The sequence below is a fragment of the Hemitrygon akajei genome, chromosome 6, assembly GCF_048418815.1.
Source record: "Hemitrygon akajei chromosome 6, sHemAka1.3, whole genome shotgun sequence".
NCBI lineage: Eukaryota > Metazoa > Chordata > Chondrichthyes > Myliobatiformes > Dasyatidae > Hemitrygon > Hemitrygon akajei.
In genome coordinates this window covers 110648047-110662956 of record NC_133129.1, presented here as the reverse complement: position 1 = coordinate 110662956, position 14910 = coordinate 110648047, and positions in this window count along the sequence as shown.

The following is a 14910-nucleotide window of genomic DNA, read 5'->3' as shown; positions in this document are numbered from 1 at the left end:
AACTCTCTGTAGATCTCAGCCGCCAGAGCTGACCGCCTACCAAGTCGGGCATGTTCCTATCTCACCGGGGTACGCAGCCTACTGGCTGCCCTCACCTAATTTAACCTGTCTGTCAAAGTGGTTCATTGGGGTGTGGCTGCTGTTGCAAACGGACAGTGACTTAGAGCCACAGGTGAGAGCTGAGTGTCTGGTGGGTACCAAAGGTGACAGAACTGCCCCAGAATGGACACAATGAGACCCTCAGCAGATGTGCTACCCTTCCCTGGACAGCCCATACACCCCCAAGCTGAGCAATAGCACAGAAATGTAAGGTTGGCTCCTGATCACTGAACATTGGCAGACTCATGATGATACAAGGTTCTGCAAAAAGAGTCACAGAGCAGGTAGGCGTCATTCAGTGTAACCAGTCCATACTGACCATTTTGTTCCAAATTCCTGCATTCAGTACATATACTTCCAAGTCCCACCCCTCTATCTACCTATCCAATTTGCTTCTTAAGTGAAAAATTATCGTACCTGCCTCAGCCACTTAGTTTCCAGGTGTCAATATCTCTGGCAACTTGTCTGGGACCCAACACATCGATCCAATTATGAAGAAGCCTCTACTTCATTAGAAAGTTGAGGGGATTTGGTATCTCACCAAAGATTCCTGCAAATTTCTATAGATGTATGATGGTGAGCATTCTGACCGTTTACATCACGACCTTTATGGAACCTTCAATGCACAGGATTACAAAAGGCTGCAGAGAACTGTAGATTCAGCGAGCTCATTCATGGGCACAAGCCTCTCCACCACTGAGGTCTCTTCAATGGGTGGTGCTTCAGGAAGTTGGCATCCATCATTTATGTGCTGTCATCGGGAAGGAGATAGAGCAGCCTGAAGACCCACATTCGACTTTAGGAACAGCTTCTTCCCTGGTGCCATCAGGTTTCAGAATGGTCACTGCCTCATTATTCATCTTTTGCATTATTTCTTTCTTTTGACAGCATGGTAGCATAACAGTAAGTGTGACACGATTACAGGTCGGAACATTGGAGTTTGGAGTTCAGTCCTGGCATTCTCTGTACGTTCTCCCTGTGCAATGTGTGGGTTTTCTCCAGGTTTCGTCCTGCAATTCAAAGATGTACCAGGTAGATTAATTGGTTGTTGGACCTTATCCCATGATTAGTTTGGGGTTAACTGGGCTTGCCAGAGGTTGCTGGGCAATGCAGCTCCACGGGCTGGAAGACTTATTCCACATTGTACTCTCTAAATAAACAACTTTACTTTTGTAACCAAAAGTAATTTTTATGTCTTGCATTGTACTGCTGCTCCAACACAACAAATTTCACAACATAAACCTGATTCTAATCCAACTCATAAACAGACTAGCTTGGTGGGAATGCACCAGTTGTTTTGAAGGACTTGTTTCCATGCTGTGTGACTCTTGGACTCCATGACACATTAAATTTCACAATACCCACTGCAGACATCTCACATCTCCTGGAATTTCTGGGAGTCTCCCGCATATTGATAGCGGCTCCCTGATGCCTGCAAATTATATACAATATCCCGGAAATTGATTTTTTTTTGAGAGGAAGAAGGAGAGAGAGGGGGAGAGGAAGAAGAAGAGTGAGAGTGAGAAGGAGCATCCTGATTGGTCTCTCTTTGTGCTAAGTAGACCTATCAGTTTTCTTTGTGGGACACACACACTCACACACTCACACACTCACTCTCTCTCCATCAGTTCAGTTTAGTGTCCTGCTGCACTATGGCAGAGTGTTCCAAAAAAAAAGAAAATATAAAATGTTCTTCACCACAGACTACATTAAAGTGTACCCCTGCCTAATGGAGATCAAAAATAATCACAGTGTTGCTCACTGCACTATTTGCAAATGACTTTTCTATTGCCCATGGTGGGTTATATGACTTGAGGTGAGTTTAACAGGTGTCATTCATTTATTAGCATAGCTAACATTATTTAAACTAGCTGCTAAGGAGCTACTCTATTGATGTCCTACATGATGAGGCCAAACTCCCTGTAGATTTGCTTAAAGTTGTAATAGAATTTTAAAAAAATCTCCATAATAATGTAATATAAGTACAAATTTTAATGTCACATTTTCTGCATATACCCAACTTGGTTTACAGATTAGACAAAATCACTAAACAAGGTATTACATACACTCTTGAAGATCAACCGGAAGGAGGGGTGGGGGGTGCTACCTCCCTGAAATGAGTTTTTGCAGGGTGGGATGTTTGCCACTGTCCATGGCCAATACCCCCCTGACTAGTAACACAACACTCGATTCTTATGCCATATTCAGGTTTGTTCACTGTCATGTATACCAAGGTGCAATGAAATTCTCACTCAGAATACAATAGCAATAGTAAATTGTTCATTCATTATGTGCTGTGTTGTATATTGTGGCTGATTATGATCTTTCCATGGCTATGATTGCTCTTGGCAAATCTCTCTACAGAACAGGTTTGCATGGCTTCTTCCTGGCAGTGTCTATACAAGATGGGTGACACCAGCCATTATCAATACTCTTCAGAGACTGTCTGGTGTCAATGGTCATATAACCAGGACCTGTGATAAGCACCAGCTGCTCAGATGACATCCACCACCTACCCCCATGGCTTCATGATCAGGGGGCTAATCAGCTGCTACACTTTGCCCAAGGGTGACCAAGCAGAGGGAAGGAATGCCTTATATCCCCTTTGGTAGAGATGTCTTTCCACCCCAACATAGTAATATATACAGTCTAAAAACCTAAGGTTTTCATGTCATCCAGACAGATAATTCCACATATAATTTTATCAAGGCAAGAAAAAGAAAACAGAATACAAGCTATAGTGCCACATTAGGAAGAAGAGAGGCTGTCTGCCAGGGCCACTCCAATTTCTGCACTAACCTACCACAAGGCCTGAGAGCATATTCGTCAGGCCCTAGGGATTTATCCATCTGAATTCTCTTCAAAACAGAAAGCAACTGGGGGGGACGTCACGTGATGACGTAGGATCGAGACGCTGGAACCCAGCTCTCCCGTAAAAAGTTAATAAATTAATGTCTAAATGAAGAAAAGTTAGTCAATGCTTCATAAAAGTTACTTGTAAACTACTCCGGATTGTGCCAAGCTATGCCTCAAGGAAGGAAGATGAAGAAAACTACGCAAGTTGGAACAAGAACAAGGCCCATGTCTACCGAGGAACCGCGGTCTCAGGTACATTATACCACCGGCGATACGGAACGGGAGACTACGGCAACATCGGTCATTTCTAAAGGAAAAAACCATCGTGAACTGCGCAAACGCAAAGGATGGAGCATGCGCAAACGGGAGCAACAAGAACTACAAAGCCCAGCTACCACTGCAACTGAAAGTGATAGCGAATCGGAGGGAGAGTCAGATCTTCTGGAAAGATCAGATGAAGAGGGAGTTAAAAGTCCTTATAGAAATATAGAAAAGACTTTGAGGCAAATAATGCGTAAATTAGACACATTAAAAGTAATTAAAAATAATCAAAAAATACTCGAAAAAAAATTACCAATATGGAGATTATGCTTGATAAAATGACAAAGAGACAGGAAAAAATGGAAAAAAGAATTACGGACTTGGAAACTACAACGGAGGACATGGTTGAAAGAATGGACAAAATGGAAAATGAAAATACTGCTTGGACATCAGAAAGAAAACAATTTATGGAAAAAATTGATAAGCTTGAAAATTTCAGTAGACAAAATAATATTAAAATTGTTGGACTTAAAGAAGATATAGAAGGAGAAGATCCAATAAATTTTTTTCAAAAATGGATCCCTGAAAAATTGGAAATGGAAAGAGAAACTCCAATTGAGATCGAAATGGCTCATAGATCCTTAAGGTTAAGACCTCGAGCTGATCAAAACCCACGATCAATTTTGATAAAATGCTTACGATACCAAGACAAAGAAAAGATCCTGAAGGCCGCTGCCCAAAGTGCCAAAAATAGAATCGGGCCACTGATGATAGCAGGGAAACCAGTTCTTTTTTATCCTGATATAAGTTACAACCTGTTGAAGAGAAAGAAGGAATTTAACCCAGCGAAAAAAGCCTTATGGGAAAAGGGTTATAAGTTTACAATGCGTCATCCAGCAACACTGATTTTTTTGGAGGAGGGAAAAAATTTTTTTTCCGATTATCGAAAAGCGGAGGAGTTTGTACAAAAACTTCCATCTATTCACTAACTACACATAAAGGCTTCCAAACGTAATGGATTAAAGATGAAGATAGACCCAACGAACAGAAGTGATGGACATTTATGGATATTATAGAAGAGAAAAGCAAAATTTTAGAAATACTAAATGAGAATAGTATTTTTTTTTCTCTTCTTATACATATACTTTTTTATGTTGCGGGGGGGCTGGGGAACTTTGGATCGGTTACTGCGGGATTGACGTGTGTAATCATGGCGGTTGCCATGACCCGTACAGCAGAGGGGGGTAATGTTGTGTTTTTTTTCCACAACATTAGTAGGGGGGTATTTTGTTTTTTTTCTTTATATTTTAATTTTCTTCTATCTTTTTGCCTGGATGATTGGTGGGGACACACATAGCAACATGGAGATTTTTATAAAGATATCCCAGGATACCACGAAAGTTGAAAGATTAGGTATTATTATAGATTGGAGTAATATAATAAAAAAAATGACTAAACTACTAAATTTTTAAAGTTTTAATGGAAACAATTGGTTACTTGGGGAAAGAAATAAATATATATACTAAAGTTATTACGAACTCCGTGGAGCATGTGGGGATCTTCCAATGTCCAGGCATTTCTTTTTTTTTTCTTTCTTTCTTATTTTTTCAATAAGGTTGTTAGGGGGGAGGGGTTAAGGGGAGGGGGGCTGGGTAACATTTTTTTTTCATACACATTTATTCTGTAACTATTTGAAAACAATAAAAAAAAATTACAACTCTTCTTCATAATCTGAACAATGCATGACCTCAATATTCTTTTGTCTCAGTTCTGTAAACTCTATATATGTCTCCTCAGTAAGTACAGATGCAAAAAATTAATTTAGAGTCTCCCTTGTATCTTTTGGCTCCATGTTTAACTTCAAAATAACTAATTTTGCCCCTTGCTCTCCTTTTGCTCTTAATACATCTATAGAATCCCTTGAAATTTTCTTTAACCTTGTATGTCAAAGCAATCTCATGTCTCTTAAAGACTCTCATGGTCAGAGGTTGCTCTGTACCCTCACTATTTTACTGTTTAAGGCCTTTCACCTTACAAGCAACTCTTTGCTGGAAAACCTGTCCCAATCCACATCTACCAGATGCCTTGTGATGCTGTCAGAAGTGGCTTTTTATCCAATTAAGAATATTAACCCGTGGACCACGCCCATTCATTCTCCATAATTCTAATAATGTAAGGACATAGCTGCTGCAGCCAAGTCACTTACTTCCATATGCCTCATATTTTTTGTATACCTCCATCAAATCTCCTGTCTTCTGCGTTCCAAAGAATAAAGGCCTAACCTAAATTTTCTCTGTATTTTTTCAACCTTATTTACATCTTTCCTGTACTTACCAAAACTGCAAAACTCCAAATTATGCCTCACTAATATTTTATCCAACTTCAACATAATATCCTATCTCCTGTACTCATTACGTTGTTTTATGAAGGCCAATGTTCCAAAAGCTTTCTTTACGACCCTATCTACCTGTGATGCCACTTTCAATGAATTATAGACCTGTATTCCCAGATCCGTCTGTTGTACCACACTCCCCAGTGCTCTACCATTCACTGTGTCAGACCTACCCTGGTTGGTCCTACTGAAGTGCAAAACCACATACCCGTAGATTCCGGACTACAGAGCGCACCTGATTAAAAGCCGCAGGCTCTAATTTTAGAAATAAAATCAATTTTTTAATTGTAAAGGCCGCACCGGATTTTAGGCCGCACCGCTACTTTTAAATATACATACGTATCGGTAACACAAATTACGTTGCATATACTTTTTTACTGAACAGCACGAACAACATTCCAATATCTCCTAGCGACTGGTAAAAATATATATACTGCAGCCTACCAGGAAAAGTTATTGATCGACTTTAACTTAAAAGCAGCGTTTTCGCTCGGGTCCAATCGGGTCTGACGCGCTTGCGTAACGCGATCGGGTCCAATCGGGTCTGACGCGCTTGCGTACGCGATCGGGTCTAATCGGGTCTGACGCGCTTGCGTAACGCGATCGGGTCTAATCGGGTCTGACGCGCTTACGTAACGCGATCGGGTCTAATCGGGTCTGACGCGCTCGGGTCTTGCTTTTCTTCGAGTATTTTCCATGTTGATGAGGATGAGTACAAATGACTGATTTACAATAATTTAATTGTGAAAGTGCGCTTGATTTATCGTACAATTTCATTGGACCTCTGTGAACTACTCATCAATTTTATTGGTCTACTGTTACGAGGCAAAATGTTTACGAGGCGGCATGAAAAAAAACCATGTATTAGCCGCTCTGGATTATAGGCCGCAGAGTTCAAAGCTGTTCAAAATGTGGGAAAAAAGTAGCGGCTTATAATCCGGAATCTACGGTACTTGTCTGCATTAAATTCCATCTGTCATTTTCCCAACTGGCCCAGATCCCACTGCTAGTCATAATAGCCTTCCTCGCTCTCCACCACACTCCTAATCTTGGTGTCATCTGCAAATCTGCTGATCCAGTTAATCACATTATCATCCAGATCGTTGATATAGATGACAAACAAAATAGACCAGCACTGATCCCTGCAGCACTCCACTAGTCATAGACCTTCAGTCAGAGAGGCAACCATCTAGTACCATCCTCTGGCTTCTCCCATAAAGCCAATGTCTAATACAATTTTCTACCTCAGCTTGAAAACCATGCGACTGAACCTTCTTAACCAACTTCTCATGTGAGAACGTGTCAGATGCTTTTTTAAAGTCCATGTAGACAACATTCACTGCTTTGATTTCATCAACTTTTCTGGTACCTTCCTCGAGAAACTCTATAAGATTGGTTAGACATGACTTACCACACATGAAGCCATGATGACTATTCTTAATTAGTCCCTATCTATCTAAATATTTATCTCTCTGGTCCCTTAGAATACCTTACAATAACTGACACAGAACTGATGTCAGACACACTAGCTGATAACTGTCTCTTCTTCTATACAGGTCCCACCTTCCTGGCAGAGAGCCCAAGGATCCAAAAGTCTTATGCCCTCACTTCTACACCAACTTCTTAGCCATGTGTTAAACTGTATAATCTTCCTAGTTCTGGCCTCATGAGCACATGGCATGGGTAGCCAGCTTGAGATCACAATCCTGGAGATACTTCCCTTTAACTTACCACCTAACTCATTGAACTCATTTCGCAAAACCTCATCACTTTTCCTACCTATGTCATTGGAACCTACATGGACCATGGCCTCTGGCTGTTCACCCTCGCACTTAAGAATGCTGAAGACTGAATCTGAGAAATTCAGGACCTTGGCACTCAGGAAGCAACATACCATTTGGGAATCTCATTCTTGTCTACAGAACCTCATTTTTGTTCCCCTAACTAACGAATCCCCTATCAACACAGAAGATGTGTACAAGAAGAGGCAGAGTCATCTCTACTTCCTGAGGAGACTAAGGTCCTTTGGAGTGTGCAGGCCTTTCACATGTTCTACCAATCTGTTGTTGCCAGTACAGTCTTCTATACGGTGGTGTTCTGGGGCAGTGGCATTAACACAAGTGATGTCAACAGGCTCAATCAACCGGTTAGAAAGACTGGTGCTGTTATAGGAGTCAAACTGGACAAGTAGAGGCTGTGGTAGAACAAATGACCGATGGAAAATCCTGGCAATTCTGGACAATGTTTCTCACCCTCTGCATGCCACTTTGGCTGAACAGAGGAGCACTTTTAGTAATGGACTAAGACAACTGCGCTGCTCCAATGAATGCTATATGAGGTCATTCTTACCTTCGGCCATTAGGCTCTACAATGAGTCAACCTATAGCCGGGAAAGTGATGACCCCTCCTGTTAGACTGTTAGAGGTAACTTTTTTTTATTATTTCTTCCTTCTCTTCTAATATTTATATATTTGTATATCTGTGCACTGTTAATGTTACTGTGACACTGTAATTTCCTTTTGGATCAAAAAGTATCTATCTATGTATTTCTATCACAGCTAGCCTCTTCTCCCCTTCCCTTCTGAGTCACAGAATCAGATTCAGTGCCAGAGACTAACTTCTGTGACTTTCCTCTGCTAGGTCATTTCCCGTGCACCCACCCTCCCCCCAACTCGGCCAGCCCGTATCTAAAGTGGTATATGTATTGTTGAGGGGGATGGCCACAGGGGTACTCTGCACTGGCTGTTCAACCCCTTTCCCCTTTCTGGCTGTGTCCTGCACCTTGATTGTAACTAACCTCTCTATATGTCCCATCTATCACCACCTCAGCCTCCCAACTGCTCCAGAATTCAACCAGTTGCAGCTCACTGGTGTAGTTATTCAGGACACTGGAGGTCTCCCTGCCTGCTCACATACCGCAAGAGGAGAATTTAATTATCCTGCCTGGCATCCCTACTGTTCTAACTGTGCAAATATAAAGAAGGAAGAACAATAATGTGTGTGTGTGTGTGTGTGTGTGTGTGTGTGTGTGTGTGTGTGTGTGTGTGTGTGTGTGTGTGTGTGTGTGTGTGTGTGTGTGTGTGTGTGTGTGTGTGTGTGTGTGTGTGTGTGTGTGTGTGTGTGTGGTGCAGGGCAACATAACTTACAGCTTTTTTGCCATCTCCAGCTGAATTTTCAAAGAGTTAAAGCCTAAAAAATCTGCACTTGAACTCTGATCACTTGAACAGTGGCTGTTCCAACAATGGCCGCTCCACTTGCCTCTGCCTTATTTTAATTTGATCTTAATCAATCCAGAACATTGATCATACACTGCTCAAAGCACCAAACTACCACAAATAACTGTCTTTTCTATGCAGACGTGGATCCTGAGTGAGCTACGTCTTCTCAGGCTTCCGATCTCTGATCTTTCCAGACAGATCCTTTCATTACAACAGTACAGTAACATAGTGCAAGGTGAAGCAATAACGGATTAAAGAGCTACAATTACAGAGGAAGTGCAGTTCAGGTAAACAGTAAAGTGCAAGGTCACAATGAGGTAGATTATCCATCTTATACTAAGGAAGCATTTAAAAGTCTTCTAACAGTGGGGTAGAAGCTGTCCATAATATTTAAGGCTTTTGTATCTTCTGCTTGAAGAAAGAATGTTCAGAGCGGGTCGGCTACCTCTAAAACTGAAGGAGAGAGTAAGTATTGACAATGCCCAACCAACAACAAACCTACTATAGGTTAGGGAGGGGTCTCTGAGTTTACAGAACATAGAATAGTACAGCACATTACAGGCCCTTCAGCCCACAATGTTGTGCCGACCCTCAAACCCTGCCTCCCATATAACCACCCACCTTAAATTCCTCCATATACCTGTCTAGTAGTCTCTTAAACTTCACTAGTGTATCTGCCTCCACCACTGATTCACGCAGTGCATTCCATGCACCAACCACTCTCTGAGTGAAAAACCTTCCTCTAATATCCCCCTTGAACTTCCCTCCCCTTACCTTAAAGCCATGTCCTCTTGTATTGAGCAGTGGTGCCCTGGGGAAGAGGCGCTGGCTGTCCACTCTATCTATTCCTCTTGTTAGGGTTAATTTGCGACTGCCAGTTCAGGTCAGCGTGATATTAGCAGACAGAAATACAAGGGAGGGAGCGAAACAAGGGATCCTTTGTCTCCAAACTGCTAGTGTCACGTGATTCAGTAAAACAGGGAATTCGTGAAAAAATGATATCAGACCAATTAGAAGGGCAAAAGTGTCCAATATTACCAAATATGTATAACAAAGTTCAGCATTATCAAATATGTGTAGCGGGGGGTTGGGCAAAGGGAAAAGGGTATAAATAAGAAAAGAATGTAAGGGGAGGCCAGAACGCGCCTTCTCCAGCGGGGGTCTTGTCTCCTCGCTGTGCCAGTTATGCTTCTGCATTAAAGCCAAGTTTTGTAATATTCCGGTGTTGGTTGTCTCTCTTCCTAAACGAACACAGGGCAGAATTTAAAGCCCAACAATCTTAATATCTTGTACACCTCTATCATGTCTCTTCTCATCCTCCTCCTCTCCAAAGAGTAAAGCCCTAGCTCCCTTAATCTCTGATCAGAATGCATACTGTCTAAACCAGGCAGCATCCTGGTGAATCTCCTCTGTACCCTTTCCAATGTTTCCACATCCTTCCTATAGTTAGGCGACCAGAACTGGACACAGTACTCCAAGTGTGGCCTAACTAGAATTTTATAGAGCTGCATCATTACATCCCGTCTCTTAAACTCTATCCCTCGACTTATGAAAGCTTTCTTAACTACCCTATCTACCTGTGAGGCAACTTTCAGGGATCTGTGGACATGTACCCCCAGATCCCTCTGCTCCTCCACACTACCAAGTATCCTACTTTGTACTCTGCCTTGGAGTTTGTCCTTCCAAAGTGTACCACCTCACACTTCTCCTGGTTGAACTCCATCTGCCACTTCTCAGCCCAATTCTGCATCCTATCAATGTCTCTCTGCAACCTTTGACAATCCTCTACACTATCTGCAACACCACCAATGTTTGTGTCGTCTGCAAACTTGCCAACCCACCCTTCTACCTCCACATCCAGGTCATTAATAAAAATCACAAAAAGTAGAGGTCCCAGAACAGATCCTTGTGGGACACCACTAGTCACAACCCTCCAATCTGAATGTACTCCCTCCACCATGACCCTCTGCCTTCTGCAGGCAAGCCAATTCTGAATCCACCTTGACCATCTTCCCTGGATCTTCAATATCCTATTGTCCCACTGAAGTTAGTTATTTAAATCATCTTCATGATTCTCCATCTGCCACAGCAGTCTGCTCCTTCCTTCACTGCAACTTAATGCTTGGTTTTACTTCTCAGGAGGCACAGCCTCTGGGCCTGATTATTCAAGGACACCATGCCTTGCATTATCTGTGAAGATGTTGAATGAAACAATCTTTTAGATGGATATTTGAAATACTTATAAGCAAATTCATGAAACACAATCAACCAACCTTACTATAGTCTCCTTTACTAACCAGTCTACATCAACTGGATAGACTTCACACTTAGAAATATGTCAACATCTCAGAGGATCTATCCTGGACCCAACACATTGATGTAATCAAAAAGAAGGCACACACACTGTTGTACTTCATTAGGAGCTTGAGGAGGTCTGATATGCCACCAAATACTTGAAAATATCTGCAAATGTTGAGTGAAGAGCATTCTGACTGGTTGCATCATCATCTGGTATGGAGGTTCCAATGCACAGGATCAAAAGAGGCTACAGAAAGTTGTAGACTCAACCACCTCCATTAATAGACCCTAAGATATAGTAGCAGGATTAGGCCATCTGGCCCATTGAGTCTGCTCTGCTATTTCATTATAGCTGATGCAATTTTTCTCGGCCCCAATTTCCTGTCTTCTCCCTGTATTCCTTCATTCTCTGATCAATCAAGATTTGTTTAACCTCTGCCTCAAATATACATAAAGACTTGGTTTTTATAAATTACCTGATTTGTGATTTTTATAAATGACCTGGGTTTCAGCACTTAAGTTACAGAGAAAGGTTGAACAAGTTGGGTCTCTATTCATTGGAGCATAGAAGGTTGAGTGGGGATTTGATCGAGGTATTTAAAATTTTGAGAGGGATAGATAGAGTTGACGTGAATAGGCTGTTTCCATTGAGAGTAGGGGAGATTCAAACGAGAGGACATGATTTGAGAGCTGGGGGCAAAAGTTTAAGGGAAACACGAGGGGGTATTTCTTTACTCAGAGAGTGATAGCTGTGTGGAATGAGCTTCCTGTAGAAGTAGTAGAGGCCAGTTCAGTTGTGTCATTTAAGGTAAAATTGGATAGGTATATGGACAGGAAAGGAGTGGAGGGTTATGGGCTGAGTGCGGGTAGGTGGGACTAGGTGAGATTAAGAGTTCGGCACGGACTAGGAGGGCCGGAATGGCCTGTTTCCGTGCTGTGATTGTTATATGGTTATATGGAAGTGGAGGGATGGGTTAGTAAGTTTGCTGATGACACAAAGGTTGGGAGTGTTGTAGATAGTGTGGAGGGCTGTCAGAGGTTGCAGCGGGACATTGATAGGATGCAAAACTGGGCTAAGGAATGGGGATGGAGTTCAACACAGTTAAGTGTGAAGTGGTTCATTTTGGTAGGTCAAATATCATGGCAGAATATAATATTAATGGTAAGACTCTTGGCAGTGTGGAGGATCAGAGGGATCTTGGGGTCCGAGTCCATAGGACGCTCAAATTTTTCCATCTGACTTCAGAGTCTCCCACATGCCTTCTTCAAATATTAGTTGAGATTTCATGTGAGTTTTTTCAACGGTGGCTTTCTCTTTGCCACTCTTCCATAAAACTGCAACTGGTGAAGCACCCGGGCAGCAGTTGTTGTATTTGCAGTCTCTCCCATTTCAGCCACTGAAGCTTGTAACTACTCTAGAGTTATCATAGGTCTTTTGGTGGCTTCCCTCACTCGTCCAATTCTTGCAGTTACTCAGTTTTTGAGGACGGCTTGTTCTAGGCAGATTTACAGCTGTGTCATATTCTTTCCATTTCTTGATTGACAACTGTACTGCAAGGGATAGTTAATGACTTGGAAATTTTCCTGTATGGATCTACTGAATTGTGCTTTTCAATAAGCTTTTCACAAAGTCACTTGGAGTGTTCTTTTGTCTTCATGGGGTAGACTGACTCACCAGCAGTTGGACCTTCTTCTGCTTCTTTTTCTATTTCCGGCAGTTTAGACGCATCTAGGTGTATTACTGCCCTCCGCAGGATGTACAATTAATTAAAGAATTTCAAGAAACTCAAATATAAACTAGTCGCACGTAGAAACAGAATAATAAACTTTTCAATCAGATGGTGGTTCTCTTGGTGGCCAAAGATTTAATAGAAAAACAAAATACATTTAAGTCAGACAGCCTCTTGAACAATATGCTTTTTTCAATTTTATATCAGTTTCAACTCAGCAAAACATGCTGAACTGTCTCTGAGCTACCACAGTCACATAATCAAGTTGGATGTTTTCCTATTATCTTTAAGCAATAGTTTAGCCCACAATGTCCCAACCAAAGTCTTGTTAATTTCACCATATCTTTACGATTTAATGAGTAACAGTCTGAGGCCTTTTTAACTAGTGGGTGACTAGAAATGAAATGCCTTCCCTTTAATTCATTTTTCCAATCCTCCTGCCATTTCTTCTCTATCCTTTTTTTAAAATTCTACTTCTCAATTCTGCTCTGCCTAGGGGTATTCTAATTCCTACTTGCCCGCTCTGTAAGGAAGGCTTTGCTGTGCCATCCACAATTTCATTTCCCTCTACCCCAGCATGCCCAGGTATCCATGTAAGTCTGACTTCACAACCCATCTTTCCTACTCTAAACAAAGCTAAGAGAATCTCAATAACTATGTCAGGACGTGCTTTTGATTTATTCCCTTTTATAGCCTCTAAGGCAGCAGCAGAATCCGAACAGATAATAACCCTGCATGGTCGAGAGTCGTAAGGCCCAGAGGATTGCTAATAATTCTGTTGCAAAGACAGAAACACCATCTGAAACCCGGTGACCAATCTCAACTCCAATTTGAGATATGTACATCCCATGTTCTGCCTTACTGCTCTCTGCATTAAGTCATCAGTACAAGTCTTCAGATAAGATCCCCATTTATTATTTAAATTTTCATTTACGATCGACACTGTTGAAATTGCTCTGCTTCCTTGAAGCTGAGAAAGGAGGAATAGGTCTACTTCTGGTTCTGGCAAAAGCCAAAAAGGATTGGTGGCAAGCAAATTTGGTCAGCCTCAATCAGTTTCAATTTCACAGCCCAGATATTAACCCAAATCTAAAAATGGATATCTTTTAATTTTACTTTGGCGCTCTGACGTCTCCTGCAAAAGACATTTTGATGGACAGTTGTGATTGAAGTCATTTAGTTTTGCCCAATACTGCAGGTCCAACTTAACTCATCTTAAATGTAGAGGTGCTTCTCCCATCTCCACACATAATGCAGGAACTGATATTGTTCTGAAAGCTCCACAACAGAGTCTAAGTGCTTTGGACTGCACAGTGTCTAATTTTCCAAGCACTGCCATAGCAGTGAAACCATAAGCAATACAACCATAATCAATTACTGATCTAATCATAGCTAGATATATTAAGTACATAGTTTCCCACCCTGCTGCCCAGTCACATCCAGCAATACTTCTCATAACATTTAAAACTTCCTCGCACTTTCCAATTGTTTTATCTATATGAACACTACAAGTCTTTCATCAAACCAGACACCTAAAAACTTGAATACCTTGACTCTTTCTAATGGAGAATCATATAGACACAATTCACAATCAGGAATCTTTCTTCTAAAGCCAAAGATCATATATTTGGACTTAGAAGCAGAAATCATGAAACCCCATTTATTTGCCCAGTTTTCAACTGATCTTAAAGCCTTTTTCTACCTGCTTTAATATATACTTGACGCTTCTTCCTCTTTTCCAGATTGCACCATCGTCTGCAAACAACGATTTACCAAATCCTGTCCCTATCTGCTCAAATGTATCGTTTATCACAACATTAAAAAGAACTGGACTAATGATGCTTCCTTGAGGGGTACCATTACCTATTTTAACTGACTTGGAGCTTGTTCCGCCTATTCTTACTTCAGTTGTCCTTTCCTTAAGAAAATCTTTGATCCAATTAAACATTCTACCTCTAATTCCTGCATCATAGAGTTTAATTAATAAACCATCCTTCCAGAGTGAGTCATATGCTCTTTCAATATCTAGAAATGCACTTACCATTACTTCTCAATT